We start from the raw sequence: 21,297 nt of genomic DNA, 5'->3' as shown, positions 1-21,297 counted from the left end.
GTAAGCAAGGACACCGGAGAATTCGCTCAACAGAGTTTAACGGGACAGGTAGCACAGCAAGTGTTCTTTCTCGTGCCATTGTTGTGTAGGGGGCTTGCTATGGACATCCAACAGGCCCCGAAGGTGCTATGTGACCAAGCGACCCATACCCATGACCATGCTGACCTCTGCTACCATACTGGCACAAGGATCCCACAGCATCATGGCCTGCAGAATGAGAGTTGGACTCAGTAATTGCTCTTCGCTAGTCTAGCTCGTTAAAAGGGCAATACACAGGGGAGGGACACATTCCCTCAAAGGGGCAACACACTTAAGGGTCACACTCCACACCAGTGACCAGATACTGTAGGCTCCGAACAAAACCTGACGTGAAGGTCAACACCAGAGGAAGTGACAGGATCCCACACCACAGACACGTAACAGCACAGGTAGAGTACAGAGCTTGCGGCGCAATGCCGCCGCATTATGTAGAGAGAGGTGGGCGTTACCTGCACTATGAGCATGCATGAAGCGATGGGGCCATGCCCGAGAGCGAGGGCACGCATGGACACATCTTTAGACACACAGACGTGGGGCAACGCTTTAAGCAACATGACGAATCGTGTTTTAGCTTGCTTCGCATCGTGTTTTAGCTTGCCTCGCATCCCTATGCTCTTCGTTATACAAAACACGACAGACTTAATTCAAAGGCTGCAAGACACATTTAACAAAACAGGAACTAAACTGTGCAAAGATGTTCACAAAGTGCAGATATTTATTGCTTGAGCATAGCTCCATACTGCAAGATGAAATAGCCCTAAAAAAAAAGGTATGAGGCGCACAAGAATGGCCCACATCAACTTATTATTTAGAACTTGCTGTGGTAGTTATTGTTTAAGGCACTCTAATTTGTTTTCCAACCAAAACTTTATTGCTCAATTCATTGTGCACATGTAATTAGCTGTGATTCTCCATGCACTTTCCATCATAACACATTTTAACGTCAACACATACTGTAACACCACTAACCTACCTCTCCCCTCGACCGCCCCCCCCCCCAGACACCCTGTCCCCCCACCAGTTCCCTCGGACGGCTCTTTAAGTCCTTTCAACTGATTGCGGCTCAGTCCTCTTCCTCTATGACTCCTAGTGCCTTTACCCTCATCGGGGGACTATTTTTTTTAATATCTTTGGACTGAGGCACACAGAGAGATGCTCTGTGGGTTGGGCAGACATGATTATTATTACTTTCATTGTGTAAAACGAGCAGAAGCTGCAGCGTTAACGTTCAGCTATTTCAGTGACCTTTTTGGCGATCTATGCCCAATGCATTCTCCTGCCCGCCCACAAAGCATTGCAGTCTATCACTGGTTGGGCTTTTCTCCCACGAAAGAACCACGACTCACACGTTCTGTGGAATCACTATGGTGACAATTCAGTCTATAATGTGTTCTTTGTGTGTAGCCATGAACTGTAGCCAATTAGCACCCAGAACATTGGATGCTGACCAGCCAATCAGGAACTTTGAAATGTGGGAACTCATTGCCAATACTTGGTAACAAATTCAGGGACCTCAGCTGTTTGCATCCACAATCCTCAGTATAAGGAAATGGTGAGCCCTGGACGTTATGGACTAGGTGGATCCTTGGAAGTTAGGAGGTTGTGGGGAATCAGAGAAGAGACCAGGTCAATAGAGTGCGGTGTGTGTGGACGTCGCTGGAGTCTGCCCACTAGCCACCTTGATGCAGCGTAGCTGGGAGAAGTAGTCCCAGAAGAGAGCAGAGACTAATGAGGAGTGCTGCCTGTGGCCCTATTGACATCAGGAATCTTGGATTTATCACAAGTGATTGGTAAGCATACCCCTAAAATTCTTAATTCACTAAAGACTCTCTTGATTTGCACCCCCAGCACCAACCTGGAGGCCATGTTATGAGTGGGTAGTGCTACATTACAGACTGTTTAGATGGTGGGGATATACTTCACAGCCAAGGCTCGAGAGTAGAATCAAGGTCGGTCTGTACATGTTCCCAATCGGCGCAATCTATTTCGAGCCAATAGGTCTGCTTGAATTGGATTAAGGATTTTTCGAATAGACACATTGATTCAATTCAGCTAAGTCTTTGAATAACAAACTTCCTGTTGTGGCCTTTGGATAGGCAGAGAGAGCGAGGGAAATAGAGAGGGATAGAGGGGAGAAGGTTGTTTGTGTGTGTGTGTCTTGGGAACATGGAGACAGGGAAATGGCCTGTGACAGCAAGATGGGAAGAGGAAGTTTAGAAGTTCGGAGGGAGGTGCTGCTTCCCACCACAGACCCCTGGTCAGAGGAGCAGAAGTCACTTCCTCAGGCTGCTTAAGTGCAGAAGCCTCCACCAACCACACCTGTGCTGCAGGAGGCTGGCCTGGAAGACTTCTAGCATCAAGAAAAGTGGGTCCAAAAGGAAGTTAGGGGCATGGCAGTACTTCATTGCTGCTGCAGGGGGCCTCATACAACACAAAGGCTGCAGGTGGTGTGCAACCCATTTGGTGAGGTGGTAGGCAAGCATGCTAAGGAACCTGGCTAGAAAATATAATGTCAATGTCACCTCCAAAATTCTCACTTTATACAGTGCTTATGCTGAATTCCTTCTACCTCTAATCAAGGTTTTCATCATCGTTACCCATTTTAACAGTAATCATTTCAGGATTACTGCTTTCGGAGGAGTATAGACATTCCAGTGATGACCTTGAGTGGTAAACACACAGGACATATTTTCGAAGGGCCCAAAATAAAGCCTTGGTTGGGCTTGGCTATTTATTTAGGGATCCAAAGACATATTGTGTCTCACCCAGGCTTACCCATTCTAGCAAAGCTGTGCCTCGATAAGTTGTTGAGTGTTATCCCTTGTAGTGAAACCTCTGCTTGAAAATGTTTGTTTCATCCCTTGCACAGAAGCCCTGACCTGCAAAATTGTTCCTCCTTGAAAAATGAAGGGTTTTTCGTTATAGCAAAGCGGAGCCTTAAACAATTGTTCAGCCATCCCTTGCAGCAAAATCACTACTTGTAAAATTGTTAAGGGTCATCCCTTGAACGAAAGTTGCTTCCTGAAACATTAAGGGTCATCCTTGTAGCAAAGCTGATCCTTGAAATATTTGGTGTCATCTCTTGTACAAAAGCTGCACCTTGAAAAATGAAGGGTCACCCCTTATACGAATGTTGAGTCTTGAAACCTTGGTAAGTGTCATCCTTTGTATGAAAGCTGTGCTTTGAAACCTTGATAACGGTCACCCCTTGATTGAAAGCTGTACCTTGAAAAATTGTTAAGGGGCAGCCTTTTTATGAAAGCCGCACCTTAAAAAATTGTTAAGGGTCATCCCTTGCCTTCAAAAGGGGATGCAAGGAATTTTGTGACCCCAGATCTCCGGTCACAACATGCTTCTAATACCTTTGTGGTTAGATACAGTCTGTCTATGTTGACAAATAAGGGATCTAGTGAAGTGAACTTCCTCAAAGTGGTCAAAGTACAAATGACTGGCTAGTGTGAGATGCAGAAGTAGCTGTTATTTTTCTGTATGGAATACAATTTCATTGACAGTCTTGCGTGGAATAAACTTCAGTATTATATATAACTACCTCGGAGAAAAAGCTTCTCTCAAAAATTATTTTGTCTCTCTCTCGCAGAAATGTCACTATCAGAAAATTGTTCCAGCTCTAGTAAAGCTGGCCGTTGATATATTTAAGGCCATGTTACCACGAGCCAAGATTTAAGACGGGCCATTATATCAGCATGCTCATGTGTGAAGGAGCTCTTAATATGGATGTGCATCCCATGTGCACACGTGAAAATTGCAGAATGAACGGCCAACATCCTTAAGTCACTGAAGGGCAATACTGCCCAGCAGAAAGATGCGTGCCTAATACTGTGGCCAGGATCCATTTCCGTCAATGGAAGGTACAGAAATAGGTGAGAACATTGCAAGCTATTTAATAGAGAAAACATGACGTGCAGAGGAAGCATTGGGGCTGCAAGGGTTGGGGTGAGGGTGGGTCTCTGGATTGATTTTCCTTCTGTACTGTGTTCCCTGTGAGATTGTATTTGAACCTTTTAAGTGTCTTAGTTTATGTGCACGCTGTGAACAGTATTCCTATAACTAGAGAAGAGCAAGGATGCTTCTTTCACACGTATCCTCTCCACTGCATGTTATGTAGCAGGTTTGACCGTGGGGATCCGAGGGTGATCCCTGCCCACCATTTCACAGTCTGTCTATGCCACTGGCTCAGATACTATAACCCTCTGTTTGCAGGATGACTCATAGGTTCTTGGGTGTAGACTCAGCACATGCCTACACGGTAAGAATGTAAGGTTCAGATTTGCCTCGAGGGAAGCCCAAAACCATTGCCAGCATGATTTTCTGCCTGTGTGATTTCTAGACTGGAATTATTCTCATGCACAAACCAAGAGTCACCTTACAGAAGGCTCAAATTCGTCTACTCTTTATGTTCCTCTTGTTCCAGCCAGGCTCTGTGGTATAGCATCCAGCGGACGGACAGGGCCTCCGTATCCTTGTCCTTTACTGCTTTTTATCGTGTGTTCTGTCGTGTTTTCCAACCAGGAGTTCATGTGGGACTCTTGGCTTGGTGTGCAGACCCATGGGATACCCTTAGGGCACCCATGGGTGGGGGTACAACCCTGTGCCCCTAGTGTATGTTTTTGGGCACCTGTGTGTGGCCCACAGATCAGGGTATGGGCTGGTGGCATCTCCATGCTGAATTTGACAGGTGCTCTGGGTATCCTCCATTTTGGGATACCCAGGCCCTGCCATTGGAATCCGTTGATTCCTGATAGGAAACAAGATGGCCCCTGTGGCCTCTTGCTTTCTATTGTCTGTTACCTTGTTTTCCCAAAGCCATGGGAAGCCCCGACTCTGTCCCTTCCCCATGACTGGCTGTTGGGTGGAAGTTATATATGTGGTGTTGTTGTGAAGTCCAGGCCAGACTGGCTGGAGCCTTCCCAGTAACTATGTTGTGGGTACACCCTGTGGGTGGGACCTGGGTCAATGGAGTGTGTGACCAATTTGCACTTCTTGTTGTGGATGTCTAGTTTCTGGTGTTTGACACAATGACTGAGACAGCCCTGCCCGAAACTGGTATGAATGCAGTGTGGAGTGTTGAATGGCTGGGTACTTGTCCCAATACACAACTTGTTTTGAGTGTCTGGAGAGAAGTGAATGGCCTGAATGCACTATGCACCCGATGGGCTGCCTGCCTGCATGAATGCCCATCTGACCGATTGGTTGCCTGAGTGTGACCTAGCAGAATGAATGAGAGATCAACTAGTATATCTGGGGGCCTCTCACTGCTAGAATTCGTGTTCAGAAGCTGAAGAGAAACCGGAGTTGAAACTGAAGCTTAACCTTGAAGCCCTGCTGGAAGAGAAGTCTTTCTGCTGCTCTACTTCACCAATCTGAAAGCTGCTGTGTCTCCAAGGACTGACCCAGAGAGCACGTGGTTAGGCGCCCTCTTCCCGAGCTACGAGGGACTATCGTGCACTGCTAATCTTTGCCAGCGCTCCCTGGTAGACAGACCTACGACAGGCTGCCGACCGGAGACGGGGACCGCCGCGGAACCACAAGGAGAAGCGCCTGGACACTGTTGTCCATCACCGTCGACAACCCCCGTAGCTGACCGGAGCCGCCGTGCTCCATTTGCCTAAGTAATATTTGATCCAAGGACGCTCTGCACCGTCGACTGCTTTGTCCCGCCAGAGAAAGCCGAGGCCGCCGACAAGCATCCGCCAGTGGGTTTCCCACCACCTAAAGACCACAGAGATGCCGACGACTCGACGCCCTTGCTGGGCCACAGTTCTTCAAACTCTTTGCGGTCCTGATCTATCGTCACCGAGGTTCCCCGCACGCCTCTTCCTTGCAGGACGCCAATGCTCCGTCATCGACGAGCACCGCTAGGAACGCAGCTTCCACCTCACCGTCGTCGTTCAACCCTTTTCCTCGTGGGATCTCGACTATCCGCGATTCCTGCCTTTAAGGGAGCCGCTCAAGAAGGATCCGTTGACGACGAACTCTGCTATTCCAGGTACATTGGGGTGGTAGAACTATTTTAGAAGGAAATAAGACTTGTGTGAACAATATATGGACTGGACTTGTATGATATCTTTATTTACAGTACAGGTTGCCCAGGTTGGGGGGGTCGGAGGGGATCTCCACACAGAACTGTGTCTAGGTAACAGGGCCAGTATTCTGCCAATTGTTCTAACCAACTGCTTTCCTCCTATGTCTATTGTTGGTTACCTCTATTAATTGATTTGTGTGACATTTAACAAGAGTACAGTTGATGCACTTTAAAGGAATCTAATAATAATTGTGGTACCACTTAGAACTGTATATATTTTCCATTGTAGATTCACTGAGCACAAAGTGAGTTATTTTGATTGTGTACATAACCTTGAACTTAATTATATAAAGACTGTGTTTTAACTAATACAGTGTGTGGACATTCCTTTGTGGGGGCTTGGGGACTACACTGTACTTAAGAACCAGCCTGCATCACCTCCTGAGAAGCTAGGCCCTGATTGCTCGTCCTTTGCTAGCAACAATAGAGAATCTTGGCTGGGGTCCTCTGTGCCTCTCCTTGGCCATATAGAGAGCAGGAGTACAGACACCCCCCTCCAGTCTTTACAGATTGCACACAAGTCTTCTCTTTTTCAGGCTTGTCCAAAATTCTCCCTCCAAGCTTCCTCCTCCTGAAACGTACTGGGACCAATGTTTTCACAAAGGATGGGAGGAGCAGGACAGGTGGACAGTAGATATTGCTTTTCCTCTTTAGGTATGTTGGGCCAAGGTTCCTAAAAGCTTTGTGAATAAATCACACAATTTTGAAAATGATGCAGCCTGTATCAAAAAGTCAATGCCACATGGTGGACATTTGACAAAGAAGACGGACTTGGCAATACACTCAACACGGGTATTAACAAAGGTGTACAAATGGTGACCAAAAAACACACAAACAGGGTATGAATTACACCAGAAGTTGTCAGGATGGTTATTCTCCAGGGTGAAGTGGTGCCCTGGAACCACTGTACAAAAGAAAAACTCTCCTGGGGAAGTAGAAAGTGCTCAAACAGAATTTCTCTGCGTTCTTGGTAAGTCCAGAACCAGGTTCCCTGGCAGATCAATCCAATTAAGACATGCGGTTACAACCTCAGGCTTTGAGGTCTCCTGAGCCCTTATTTTAGTCCTTCTCATTGCAGGTGTAGGAGTTCTTGAACCTTTTCCCGACTGCTCTCAGTACCTCCACTCCGCCCCAGATTTAAGGGTTCTAGCACCCTTTGTCCTACAGTTAATCCTTCCTTCATCCCAACTTCCGCTCCAGTTTGGAGCCATTTTAGCACACTGAAAGTGTTGCTTTACCTGGTGGGCATGCCAGCAAGGGGCTGAGCCTTAGGCGGCTGCCCTAAAGCTGGAGCAGGGTTCACACTATGTCCCTTACTGCTTTCCTCTCTTCTCATAGTTTTACTCCTCCAGCCACCTGCCACAATCTCCCTTTCCCAGCATCTCACCCGAGGGCTTGAACCCACAAGGTTTTACACTAGGTTGTGTGTCTTCCTAGGGGTCCCTTTTGGCATTCGGTTCCTCCCTGTGATGAACCTGTCCATATCATCACGGCTTCCATGGGGAGAACATCCCCTCATGTGGCCAGGGTGAGGCAGACGCTTTCTGATCCTAACCCTGGAAGTGGCTATTTGAGGGAGGATCACGAGGGGAGGCAAACCTCACGGAGGCAAGGGTGATTTGCCAGATGAGACATGGTATTCCCCTTACCAAGTTGAAAAGAACAGACCCCACCATCCTACCCCTTCTAGATTCTGTGGTATTATTAGGACAGGATGTCTCTATGAAATTCATAACTCCTCAGTAATTCCACAATACTATGTAGCATATTGTAAAGTCAAACAGGAATGTAACATCCCCTCAATTCTTAATGCCTTTATGGCATACAGTGGTAGACCCCTTCAGTGAACCATAAAACCTGCTAATAACACATTTCAGTATTCTGGGAGTGAAATACTTCAAACTTATTATTCCCATCTGTATGGAAACAGACAAGGAGGCTGAATGGAGCAATGAAGATCAAAGAAGTTGAGAAGCCCAGGACACGCACTAGAAGTTGCGAGCGCAGGATAGGTGCCAGGACATTTAAAACTGCAAACCAGCATGAAGCAGGGAGACATTGTCGGCAGAAGCCTCATCCTCTCGGTGTCGACCAAGGGACTGCTGAGCTGCAGAGGTGACAGTGGAACTGGAGGGCTTGGGAAGTCGGTAGAGGAAGGACTGCAAAAGCAGGTTTGCTCTGCTGGGCCATAGCGGGAAGTGAAGCAAAGTATTCCTGATGGCCATGGGAACTGGCAAGCAGTTCCAACGCCGCCCAAACACACAGAGGGGATCGACAGCAAAGCAAGAGCCATGAAAGACGCGGAACCCTCTAGGTGAAACCGGTGAGCCTGTGAAGTGGAGATGGAATGCCAGAGAGCTGATTCACATTTACCGCGAGAGGGTCGAAGAGAGCCACAAAAAGCCGGTGAATCCTAGAAAGGGAAGCTGGGACACTGGGGTACTTTGGCAATGCTATTAAGGAAATAAAAGAGCAAGCAAAGGGAATGAAGGGGATTTGAGATCCAATATATGAAAAGGAAGAATACCAGAAGTGAATGTAAGAAATAAGAAATGTCAAGTTTGCAAGTGTGTAAAAGTGAATCACATGAGAATGTCCTGGCAGGAGAGTATACCAGGCAAAGTCAAGTTTGCGAATGTAAAAGGTGAACCACATGGAAAAGACTTGGCAGGAAAAGCATACCAGGAAAAGGTATGTTTGTGAGTCAACTGCATTAAGTATGGGAAAACCCTGTCAGGGGAGTATACCAGGTGTCCTGTGAGGGTGGAGCCCGCATCCAAGTTGTTTTGCTTTCAAGTTGTTTTGTTGAATAAAGAATCCCAAGGAAGACTCATACCCTTAGGATTGTGAGTGTTTGAAAAGACGGGGGGGAAGAAGACAGTCTTCGAAGTGGATTGCAACACCAAGAGGAAGGAGATATCCTCTTGGGCTAACTTTGATTGTCTTGATGATCTATCGTATTGGTGAAGAGAAACCTGGGGAAGGGAGCCATTCCCTGGAACTGTGAAATCTATCCATCAGGAACTTTGTGTTGGAGTTGCACCTTTCCTTTGAACATGTGTTCAGTTCCAAGGCCAAAGACACCTTAGAGTTACTTTTAGAATGTGAGGGCTATAATAGGATTTCAGACACAGGGCATTTTTGCTTTGGACTTCTCAACACAGGACAGATCCTTAGTTCTGGTTGAGGTAGGGAAATACCTCAGAGTAGGGACAGTGAGGCATTGTCCAACCCCCATTTACTTTGAATAAAGGTTTGTGAACACAATCATGAGTTCTCTGTGTCTGTCATTCCTGGCTCCTTACGTTCCCCTCCTCTCTAACAACATTCCACTCCACTCCTACCACCACCTCACCTAGTACTTTTCTATTATTTCCTTCAGTTCCTTGATATTTCCCAATGTTCCAACTTTACTTCTTTCTATCACCTCCTCCGCTTCTTTCAACAACTTCCCCACTAACTATGCTTAGCTTTCCTTTATCTCATGTTCTTTTCGTACCCACTTCTCATCAGTATTTTCCAGCTTTCTACTCTCCTTCCCAACATCTTCCCCTTTTGGACCCATTTACCCCTTTTGGCATCTCATATGCAACTGTCAGGATTTTCTAGTGCGTTGTCATCATTCCAACCTTTTTGTACCATGTGGGTCTTTACTTCACCACTTTGGCCACTTTGTATATACTGGCCAGGCTTGCTTATTTCTTTACTATCAGTACATCTCACTGATCCATGGTGGCCATCTTGATTTGTAGTTTTTATCTCAAGCTGAGAAACGGCAAACACCTTGTTTCTCAACTGAAGATAAAAACACTATAAGTACCCTGGTACAACATTCCAGGGTACTAATAGCAATAAACCCCTTGCATGGGTGGCATTACTGGTCTGGTAATGCCCCTGGGCTATCTTTAAGGCCAACGCTCGACTTGGGCCTGCAACCGACGGCACAGGGCATTACCAGGCCGGTAGTGCCCCCCCTACTCAGGGTTCATTGCTTAAGTAAATAATGGGCCTCATTACAAGTTTGGAGGTAGCCATGCCCTTAATAAGGGCATGGCTACCCCCCCAAACTCGGGTCCAGGTCCCGCGAAAGGGGAATTACCGGACCATTCCGACCTCGGCGGGCCCGGTAATTCCCCTTTCGCGGGACCCAGAGCCGGTACGTCCCCATTCCCATTTGAGCCCCCATAGGGCTCAATGGGAATGGGGAGGATGGTAGCAGCAGTACCATTCGTAACGGTACCGTTGCTACCATCCTGTTCTGCTTGCGGATGCCCCACTGCACGCCTGGTCTGACCAGGCATGCAGAGAGCCCCCACGAGCAGAACTCAATGTGGCGGTACAGTGATAATGGCACCGGCATCACTACTGGCGCCGTTATCACTGTACCGCCACAGTTATAATGAGGCCCAATGTCTTCAGATCAAGCAGGCGCTTAAAACACAGGGGGACTAGTGAAGGACCTACACAGCGACAGAATTAGGTTGAGCGAGCAGCTTGGAATGAAGGCACGACTTAAGCTATTTTCCTCCAAAACATCCATCTAGACCGATTCAAGTCTAGTTTTGCCTGGATTACTCGTAATTGAATTTTTCTGAGGGCTTGCTGGATTGCAATTTCTGAGGATGTAATAAGAGCTGAAACAAAGAGCTTAGACAATGGCCACTTGTTCAGCAATTAATTTGCAGCTAATCAGAAAAAAGTCCAAACAGTATTATTTGGGTAAAAAGCTAAAGATAGAGGAGCTTAGGCTGGTAAACAGCAGAAAGGCAATTATTTTAGCTCTATTGACAGCCATGACACTCCATATAAAGTTTGCTTGGCAAATGAATGTAAATGCCTCTATGGCCCCCCAATGCCCTCAAAAGGCTGCTTGGAATACTTTGCTGCCCTACTCCTGCAGCTCTTTCGGTCCAGAAATCATCTCCTGAGTGCAGTAGACTAACTTCTGGCTGGAAGGCAACCCGATAATGTGCAAACTGGCCTCTTCCTCTTGCAAATGAGGAATAAAAACAAGGGGCGGACCCCTCCAACTGTGAGAAGACCACTGTGATTTGTGAGGGTGGCGTATCGCTGCTCCCAGCGACTTGGCTGCCGCCTTGGACGCCTGTAATTTCTCTAGGCTCTCATCAGTCTTGGAACTGAAGAGCTGGGAGCCATGAAATGGCATCTCCAAAAGTCTAGACTGGATGTCGGGTGCAAAACTGGATTTTCTGAGCCATGAAAATCTTCTGGTGACAGTACTTACCACTTAGATCTGCTTACGCAAACCGCAGAATGTAGACCAGACTGGAGAGACTAACGCATGGCATCCTCACCATCTTTTGCCAGGTTGAGAAAACCTCTCTCCTCCCCTTCATGGATATACTCTGCTGCCAAAGTGAGTGTGTGTACTTGGCCAGAGCACATGTCGCATGAATGGCCTTCAGGCCCATGCTGCCTGTGGAGAACACCCTCTTTCCTAAGACGTCAAACCATTTATCATCCCTAGCTGGGGGGGATAGTCAGGTAGGCGTCCACCTTATTTGTGAAAGTGGCTACCTGAACCACTAAGCTCTCAGGTGTGGGGTGTTTAGTCACAAAACATAGATCAATAGAAGCAGGTCTGTATTTCCTTGCCAGATCATTGTTAATAGCTGGTGTACTATCTGGTTTTAACCAGTTCTCCAACACCCTGGTTCTTAATGCAGTGTGAAAGGGGAACACAGGCTCCCTTGGAGGACCTCCATCTAGGATGTCTGTGAGATCATATTTTTCAAAGACTGCCTCCAGCTTTTCCCCAGCCCAGATATTCTTAAACTCTGCCCAGAACTGATCTATAGGAGGGGTCAGCATGTGCAGCAGAATCTGGAGTGGCAAAATCTTTTTCTGGCGAAGTGTCCAAGCCCCTAACATCTCTCGGAGTGTCCACAAGATCTTGCATTCGGGACTACTCCGAGATTAATTCATAAGGCACATTAGGAGTGCCGTACTCCAAAACCAAAAGCCACACATCTCCCTCTTCCTCAAAAATCGACCCCATCGTCTTGAATAAGTCTGGCCTTGGTAAAGGCTTGAAAACCGTCAAAGAACCCTTCGAAGAATTCTTCAAAGACTTCAAGGATGTCAATGGTGTCAATGGTTTTTGACAGCTTGGAGAGCAACACAGGCTTCGAAGGACCTGGAGCCTGCTCTTTCAAAGGTGTCAAAGGGAAAGGTTTTAGATTCAATCGATGAGGAGATAAAGCCTCCTTCGACGGAAGTCATGGAGACCTACTGCCCGGGCTCTTTGGCGTACCAGTAGTGGTCTCTGAAGATGCCCTGCCGGCCTTACTAGGCACAGTGGGGTCTGAAGCCTTCCTGGGTACCTCTGAAGGGGCAGTTGAAGACGCCTTCTTAAACGCCTCCAGCATCTGGAGATGGAAATTATCCCAGTCAGCTCGAGATACCGACTTGCTGGGAAAGCTTACCCACTTTTTGTCAGGTGAGGAGTCTGCCGAAGACTATCCCGAGTGGTGTCAGCGTTTTTGATTTTTTAATGGGATGAGGACGAATGACGAGAACTAAATCTCGAGCGCTTCTGTTTAGAGCACTTCTTCACATGGGAAGTTTCTCTGGGCTCGTCCGACAACCTCCTTTTAGAAGGGGTTGATGAAGGAGTTTTAGAAAGGGGCCTACCAGCCACAAGCTTCCCCTTCCTCTCCCTCAAGGCCTTCACCACCATCAACTGATAGCAACCGCAGTTGTCTGTTTTATGGTCAACTCCCAAACACCAAAAGCAGATCTGATGTGGGTCCGTAATAGACATTTTTAGCTCCACAATCGGAACACCTTTTGAAATGTCTTTGGTGGAGACCTTGTCGAACACCTTTGAGTTTTAGAAAAACGCAGTGAAAAATCACTGAGGCGATGAACCGTCCGAAGTGTGCTGAGCATATGGAAAAACTGAACCGAGGCAACTGGTGCCATGTGAGCTTCTTATACCAGTGTCGGTGTAACGCCAGAGGACAGAACAGAGGCAGTCGAGGGCCACGAGTCGACACACAGCACACACTACTATGAAAATGTTTTCGAAGCTGCAAGCAGACTTAGATATATCAAAGATGAGGAATATGTGAGAGGACACAATCCATTCGAAAGGTACAGATCTGTGTACAGCCAAAAAAGGTAGAAAAAGAACCCACAACAATACCAGTTTCAACAAAGCACTAAAACAGATGCAAAAATTCCAAGGGCTACAAACAGCATGGCATAAACCCCGGAGTCAAAAAGCCCAAACAGACCTTGGAACACCATGTTCCATACACCACAAAGGTATATTCACAATAAAACATGTCTTGCCACCAAAATGTACAATGCCATCAACAGCCCCAAAGAGATGTTCATAAATGGGGATTTACACGCCATACCGCTACTTGTAATCCGGTGATAATTTCGCTGAACAAAGTGGCAGTAACGGTAACTGCGTTTGGTGGTATCTCGGCAGATTTACAGCCGAGATACCACCAAACTCAAAATGAGGCTGTAAGACGGCAAAGCAGTACAACATGCCACAGAGTGACTCCTCTTAAAAAAATGAATCTGTCACCAACCACCTAAAATGCATCCACGGGTTGCTGCCAAGGAACAGATAACATTCAAAATACCCTGCATTACACAAATGCCTATAAGGACTGGCATCCACATACTTCAAGGGCAAGATAACACTATTGCCCTTCCAATCTAGGCATCAGTAACTCGGGAACATTACATTAACCTACCTTTATGACCATTGCAAGTACTCATTCCAACTGAAGACGCATATCATGCATTGTCTCCAAATATCAATGTAAAATGTATGTCCTTTGAATGTGAAAGCATTATTGCAACCAAAGATGCCACCAATTCTCTCCAAACATTGGTGTAAGTACCATATGCTCAAAGTATCATTGTAACCTAAGAGGCTCTCCACACTGTTGATAGGGACCCAGAACGAATTGCGTTGTGTGGTGTGCACTCGACAAGACCAACCAATAAACGCACATACTGCAAAACTTTGCAAACCAAATTGCCTCTATGCAACGAAACAAAGTATTTGCCAACAAGTATGCCTTTTCCAATTGATTTTTGACCCGTCATACTAAGGTACGTGCTAGTTCTGACAAAGTATTTAACCACATAACCCCTAATGGTTTCTGAAAGTTGGAACAAAGACATTCAGCAATGCAAACATCTAAGATGAATGCCTTGGGTTTCCGCGGCTTACTAGCTATGCAAAGGGAGGAGAGGAAACCTATTTCTTTCACAACAGCAGTCTCTCAATCACGGCATGGTGAGAAGTGGGTGGAGTAAAACCTGAATTGTCTAAGGTTTATGGTAAGCCTCCGAGTGATCATGAGACAAGAAATGTAAAGCAGTGATGTCATGCTAAAAATGTTGCTTTCAACATAGAATTGAGCTGCATCCAAATTAATAATGACATTTGATAGCAGTCACTAATTACAACCTTAGATCAGAGTTTTAACACAAATATTTCCTTTCAACACATGATCTTGCCGATAATATAGGAGAAAGAGAACACACCATGCTGTTTGTTATCGGGATTTTGTGTGGACCTTGGGCCACCTTCCAGCAGTGAGTGGGAACAGAAGAGGGCACATGAGGCAGGGAGGTACAGGAAAAGTAGAAGAGATTATAGGGGAGCTTTGTCCTCCTTTTTTTCCAGCTGCACAATATTGTCTCCCAGTGACTCCCCTGCAGCTTCATCACACAGTTAAAGTTTTCACACTATGACAAGGTCAGTAACCTGACCATGTCAAGAGGGGATGAGGACCCCTCTCAGTCTGGCGTGGGAGGCCTTCAGGGTGGAAGCCAGAGCCAGTCCTACCACAGGTGGCAGCTAAGAGGGCCCCAATTCCTGTCCATGCCCCGGGTGCCAGCCTACATACATGGACAGTAACTATCTGCATCCCCTCCTGCCTCTTATTACAAATGCCAGCTGGGTCCCTTCTCTCTGCTTTAGATGAAAAAGCATTACTGCACCCAGCGCGAGAGACCGACAGAGAAAGCATGACCCAGCAGTGCCCCACCCCATACACCTTGCAGCAATGAACCAGCAAAGCAATGAAGGGAGAGTGGAAGCCGTAGCAGAAACCCTAAGCGGCAGCACTGAAGCGAAGCAGAAACAGTGAAAAACCCCTAAACCACCAGGGGCTAGAAATAGGCTACCAAGCACCCACAAAGACTACTTACCTTGGGGGATGCCAGGCGAGGCTCCCCTAGCATTAACTTGGGCACTGTGCAACACAAACCACCATTATTGTTCTGTGGCGGCCGCATACAGAGAAAAGAGGTGGGGCTTTACACGCCACAGAAAACATTTTCTATATGTAACACGTCCCAGGAGGGGAAGAGGGACAGATGGCCAGGGCCAGACAGTCAACCAGAGGACAGGCAGGGAGTTAAAAGAGACACCAGGAAACATGAGGTTGTGGGTTGTTCTAGTGAGGTCAAAGGAAGAGGAGTGGGAGGCAGACCAAGGGACTAGCAAGAGGAAGACAGTGGACAAGTGTGGAAGCGAGTTGTAGAGCTGGTGAGGTATTGGTTGGTGAGTGCAAGTGCTACAGCGATGTGAGTGTGTGTGTGTGTGTGAGTCTAGTGATTGAGAGTATTAGAAGGAGTGTAGGGAGTGAATGCAGAGTGGTTATGAGTGAAAGGTGTGTAAATCGTGGAGAAGGCGGGGAGAAGTAGTAGTAGTACTGTGGAGGAGGAAGTAGTAGGATGCAAGGCGTAGAAGGAGTGAGAGGCATTGGAAGGACAGAAGGAAGACGCAGGGAGTAGCAGGAGTGAAGGTGGGGGAAGTTGGGAGTAGGAGAGTAGTGAGAAGAGATCATCAGATAGAGCGAGAGAGGAAGAGGAGCATGTGGTGTGATAAGAAGACCACCAAATCGGTTAGCATGTCTGAATCCCTTTTTTTTAAAACTAACAAAACTGACAGTGTAGGTCGGGTCTAGGAAGTCACTGAGGTAGTATAGATAGAAAAGGCTATTGCCTTTAGGTGATCACAATCAGATAAATAGAAATGATAAAGTAGAGGGGCAATATTCTGTATATTATAACCCGGGATTCTGGATTAGGGTGGGAACACGGTTTCTAGATGAGAGAAAGAGGGATGACCCTAGCGCCCTACTGAAACCTTCAATAAAAACCCTTGAACCGTCTCTGAGATTTGGGTTATTCTTTGAGCCATCTGTGACAACACTCAGTTACACACTATAGTTGCATTTTCATACGAGCACTGTATGCAACAAGGTTTCTAATGACTGGTTAAGCCACTTGAAAAGGCGGAAGCTGCATGGGAACGCCCTTGATTTCATGAAGGGCTCAGTATTGTAGGAGGTGGATTGTGCTTTGATTTGGGAGCTAGCACTTCTCATATGAGTGTCCCAAATGAATGCTCTACAGAGAAAAAGATTGACTAGGGAAACTTAGATTTGACAGGATGGTGTTGGCCTTGGCAAATATTTGTCCCTGGTTTCCGACTTTTGCCAATCAGCTTATTTTGGGTTTGGTCAGCCCTCTCACTACAACAGCTCCTGCTGTTTTTCTGTTTAGGAAATTGGCTTTTTCTCCCACAATGCAATGTCTTGCTGACTGGATTCTTTCAATCTTCTAATGTACGGTAGTAAAGTTTCCTGTTTTATTCTCAACGGTTGGATACTTGACTCAACCTCCCAGAATGCGTTGTGTTACTCCAGCCATTTCCCCCACTGAAATCTCACATCACAAGACTAGTTTCTCAACGTTCTCTTTTTTGACGATTAAGATTTCTTCCAATCTCCAAGGACCACAGTGCCTTAAGCACCATCTTTCTCCGACTGGACCCCTTCCCTCTATAAGGGTCCTGAAAATGACAAATACACAAAACAGTAATTTCTGAAGTGATAAAGACTGGACTATGCCAACTATCTGTACCTGGGGCTCAAAGTTTACCTGCTGAACAGCTAGAAAGAGTCCAGACTTCTGCAGCTAGACTTCTTTTGTGACTTGAAAGACACAAAGACCACACGCCACTCCCACCTTCTCCCCAGAACGCTCCACTGGCTCGCAATAAAATTTAGGATTTATTTCATAACTCCTTGACAGGGGTGTAGAATCAACAACAAGGAAATTAATTAATCACAAACCACTGAGAACGCCTCGGTTCAGTCAGACTGCAGTATAAATCATGCAAAGCTTTCGTCAGAAGCACCACAAAGGATTTCCCTTATGCTTTGTCTCAACCAAACTCTGGAATGTGATGCCCAAATGTCAGCACACAGAGCAGAACCACCTAGCCTTCATAAAATCCATGAAAACCCGGCTGGTCAACCAAGACCAGCATTAAAATAGCTCAAGTTCCCTAGCCGACAAGACACCAGCGCTCAGTGGCATTGATCCAAAAGCACCTCGTCAACACAAAATGACATGAACATGCCACAGGTCCACATACCTCATCAGCCAAGGACTAAGGGAGATCAGCATTTTGTGTTAACCTCTTTGTGACTGCTACAAAGCACCAATCATTTCAACACCACCAAGCCAACAGCACTGAACCAAAAGGATAATTTTCACATAAACATCCCGCCTGCGACCGCTAACCAAATCTCATTGTCAACTCTCGCCATCTTGTATCACTCACAACCAACTCTCCCACACAGCTGCAACTATGAACCCAGCACAGTAGCAGAGCAACACCAATGCAGAACAATTCCTCCCCTTCCTCTTTACTTGCAGGAATGTGTGCAGAGTGGCCGCCAAAGTGGTAGAAGTGCGCTGTACAAGATCACTGTACATAAAGTGGAGACCAAATCGCTAATAAACCAAAATACGCAAGGCACTAGAGGCCAAAATACAGATGCTACTATAGTTTACCTTCTAGCAATCAAAAGGCAAGAGTTTAATGAGTCAACAGTAACATAAATCCACCTCTCTAAAAAAAGCCTACATTTTAATATTCAACATTTTAACAATGCACAGGTCCCTGCACTATTTATATAGTAGAAAGTCGGGATAGATTGAATATCATGGAGCCGCCTAAACCAAGGAATCTATATGTGGTTTGCCACAAAAAACTCAAGCGAGCGAGGTAGGCGCAAAAGGTCCATACACTTGCACGTACATTTTAGCAACATGCTTCTCTACAATTTATCAAAGAGGCAAAGGGAAACTGTATCACGGCATTGTCACAATTTGGGCAGGCCTTTGCACTTTCCGCCTGTATTTCTAGTTACCCGAATCGTCGAGCGTCTTCCCCGGGTGTAAATGTTGATAAGCAGAGACTGTGAAATTGTGATTAAGGTAAACCCCATCATATTGGTCTTTTTTAATTCAATAGCGTATTCTACTGGTGCACTACATTGAGGTTTCTTACAATGCAGTTTCCAAAAACTGACTAAGCCGATTGGATTGCTCTCATCATAACACAGAACTTTTCAGGTGATGTGTGGTCATAGAACTATACAAGTACAATTTGAGCTCAAGCGGTAAAACATCCATCACACGCAGCAAGGGTTTCTCTATATGGAGCTGTACACTTTTATTCCATATCTAAGTTCACAACATAGTGAGAAAAGCACACCAAACTTGTGGATTCTTTTCAAACCTAGCACCATTCGAGTGGTGTGGCAGATATTGGGAAATCTGCAGCAGTGTTTCTGAAATTATTTTTATGGAATCAGGCAGCATGAATCTGCAAAGGTCCAATGCATAAAATACCAAATGCTCCTTAGACGGATACACCTCCACTGTTGCAAATAGCATAACCATTATATTGCTGCAGCTTGGTGAAGCATGGCAACCACAATTTTCTGAAATGTGTTGGATCACAGTACCTGGTTACCCTCTGATTCCGGGCTCCGGTCCCTGCCTACCCAGCCACGCACCTGCACTGCCTCCTGGCAACCCTCGCACTCGGGTCTGTATCTGCAACCCTACAGTCCCCTTACCTGCACTTATCAGACACCCCCTTGTCTGCACCTTAAACCTTGCACTTGCTGGCTGCACTACCAGTAGTTGTTTTTATCCCTTGCTCAGCACATTCAACTTCTCCCATCTCACCTGCACTTTCCCCCTTCCCTCTCCCCTGCACTTGCGCATTCTCAATGTCACTGGGCCTAGTAAGATCATTGTTTTGTCCTCCCTGGTCTCGTTGCGCTCTGTTAGGGAGAATTCTCAGAACTGTGCTAATTCCGCTCTACCTTAGAGACCCCCAGCAACTTTGCTGGATTTTAGGACTTTAATTTGTAACCTGGAGAGAGTGAGACCCTTTTTCCCCCACTCCCTCATGTATTTTAATGTGATTTTGAACACTGAGTTTCTTTTGGTTGTGGCATCTGACAAACTCCATAGGCATCATCCTTTACACTGTGTCACACAGCACCTTCAGTGCAGTGGTACAGGGAAGTCTTTCAGATTTCCCAAAGGTTTAAATACCTTCTCTTGGATAAACTACTGTTTCCAAGGGCAGTAAAGTGAAATTGACTTACAATTCAAGTACAATAGTGCTCTTTTCCATTCTGTATCCAAGTGTGTCTTCTCCAGGTCTTTTTTCCAGTGGCTGCGCGCTCCCAATTCTGCGGCATTGAGAGCATTTAAGAATAAATCAAAGTCTGGAGACCATGTGGCCCCCCTCTGTTACATCATACAAGGTCTCCAGCACTGCATTCATTCCCATTCCATCACCAAGTTTCAGCCATCGTTTGTTCAACTGGCAAATCATGCTCATGTGCCTTAGAAATGGCCCCTTACATAAGTCGTATTCCTGAACCAGGGTAAGAGTCTATCCACTTACCCTCCCTTAACAGGTCCCCCACCATGGCGATTCCTTTGCTTTCCCAGCCCCTAATAAACTGGTCCACTGTTCCCTGTTGTCTGCCGACTACTCCTACCAGGGGGATACATTTCGCTCAAAAGTCAGGGGCCTTCAGCAGCTTCTAAGTCCTATGCCAAAGTTCAATACCAAGTGTCAGCAATCGTGAAGTCCCTATCGATGGTTCCTCTTCAACCCATAGAATTTCTTTCAAAAAGTAGTGACCCAAATTTGGCTGCAATAACAGTGCATCTATGGAGCCCTCATCACCCAGCCAATTTACCCAAATTGCAGCTGCCCTGCTAGATAGTATATCTCAAAGTGTGGCACTGTAATTAATTCCTCCCTCGCTGTAATCTCATTGCCGGGTCCGCAATGCCATCCTGTTTCTGCTGTCCCCCATATAAAATTCCGGGCAATTACGTCCAATTACCGTAAAACCCCCTTGGTATTTTATAGGGCACATTGACAAAGTGGTATAAAAGACACGGGAGCACCACCATTTTTAGCAATACTGCCCTTCCCCATGGCAGTCTTTCACAAAAACCCATGGAGTTGGCCACCTCCTTGAGGACGCTTTGTGTATTGTTTCTGTGAGTATCTGCCGTGTCATGCCACATGTTAACGCCCACGTAGCGAAAGGTTTCCCTCGTCCACTGTAAGCCTATAAACGGTAGCTGTTCCATTGTAAATCCAAAGAGTTCCGCTAGTAGAAACAGACATGATTTTTGTATGTTAACCTGAATACCCGAAAGGGTTGCAAAATGGTCTATTACATCCAATAGATACAGGAGATTAGTCTCGGGTTGACGCACATATAGTAGCATGTCATCTGCATACAAAGACATCAGCTGTACTGCATCGTCTATCACTATCCCAGCTTCGGCATATTCCGTTCGGAGGAAAACCGCCAGTGGTTCCAGTGCTAGTATGAACAGCATTGGTGACAGCGGGCAACCCTGCTTGGTGCCCTTGTGTATGTACCATGCTCTTCCCTGACACTTATTTTGATACCACAATTCATGACTTGAATGGAGGTTAAAAGGCAAGGGGTAAGCGTTCCAACTCGTCGAATTAGTCAACCCATTTAGAGTTAGTCTTTGTGGCTTCTACTACTGATCCACAAGTGTTTCTTTTCTAGGATATCTACTGACATTTTCTATCCGACTCGTGGAAAAAGTAAAACATTCCGAATCTGAATCTATTTTCTTACTGAGAGAATCCTTTCCTTCCAGCACAGCATGATTTCTTTGCAACATTCTCAACATTTTGCTAAAATGCAGTTCTGCAACCAAAACATGGACATCCGGTCCAGTTAGGCCATTAAAACAAAATACAAGTCACTAGAATA

At 46.2% G+C, this 21,297-nt stretch overlaps 1 protein-coding gene across 7 annotated transcripts in view; it reads right to left on the bottom strand.

Annotated features, from left to right (window-relative positions):
* MYO9A (myosin IXA) overlaps positions 1 to 21,297 on the bottom strand; it is a 1,154,601-nt gene that overhangs the window by 786,714 nt on the left and 346,590 nt on the right. The gene's annotated exons all lie outside the window — the stretch shown is intronic.

The sequence above is a fragment of the Ambystoma mexicanum genome, chromosome 11 (genome assembly GCF_040938575.1).
Source record: "Ambystoma mexicanum isolate Mex_15411 chromosome 11, UKY_AmexF1_1, whole genome shotgun sequence".
NCBI lineage: Eukaryota > Metazoa > Chordata > Amphibia > Caudata > Ambystomatidae > Ambystoma > Ambystoma mexicanum.
The sequence above is the reverse complement of the archived record's forward strand: the minus strand, read 5'-3'. Positions and strand labels throughout refer to the sequence as shown.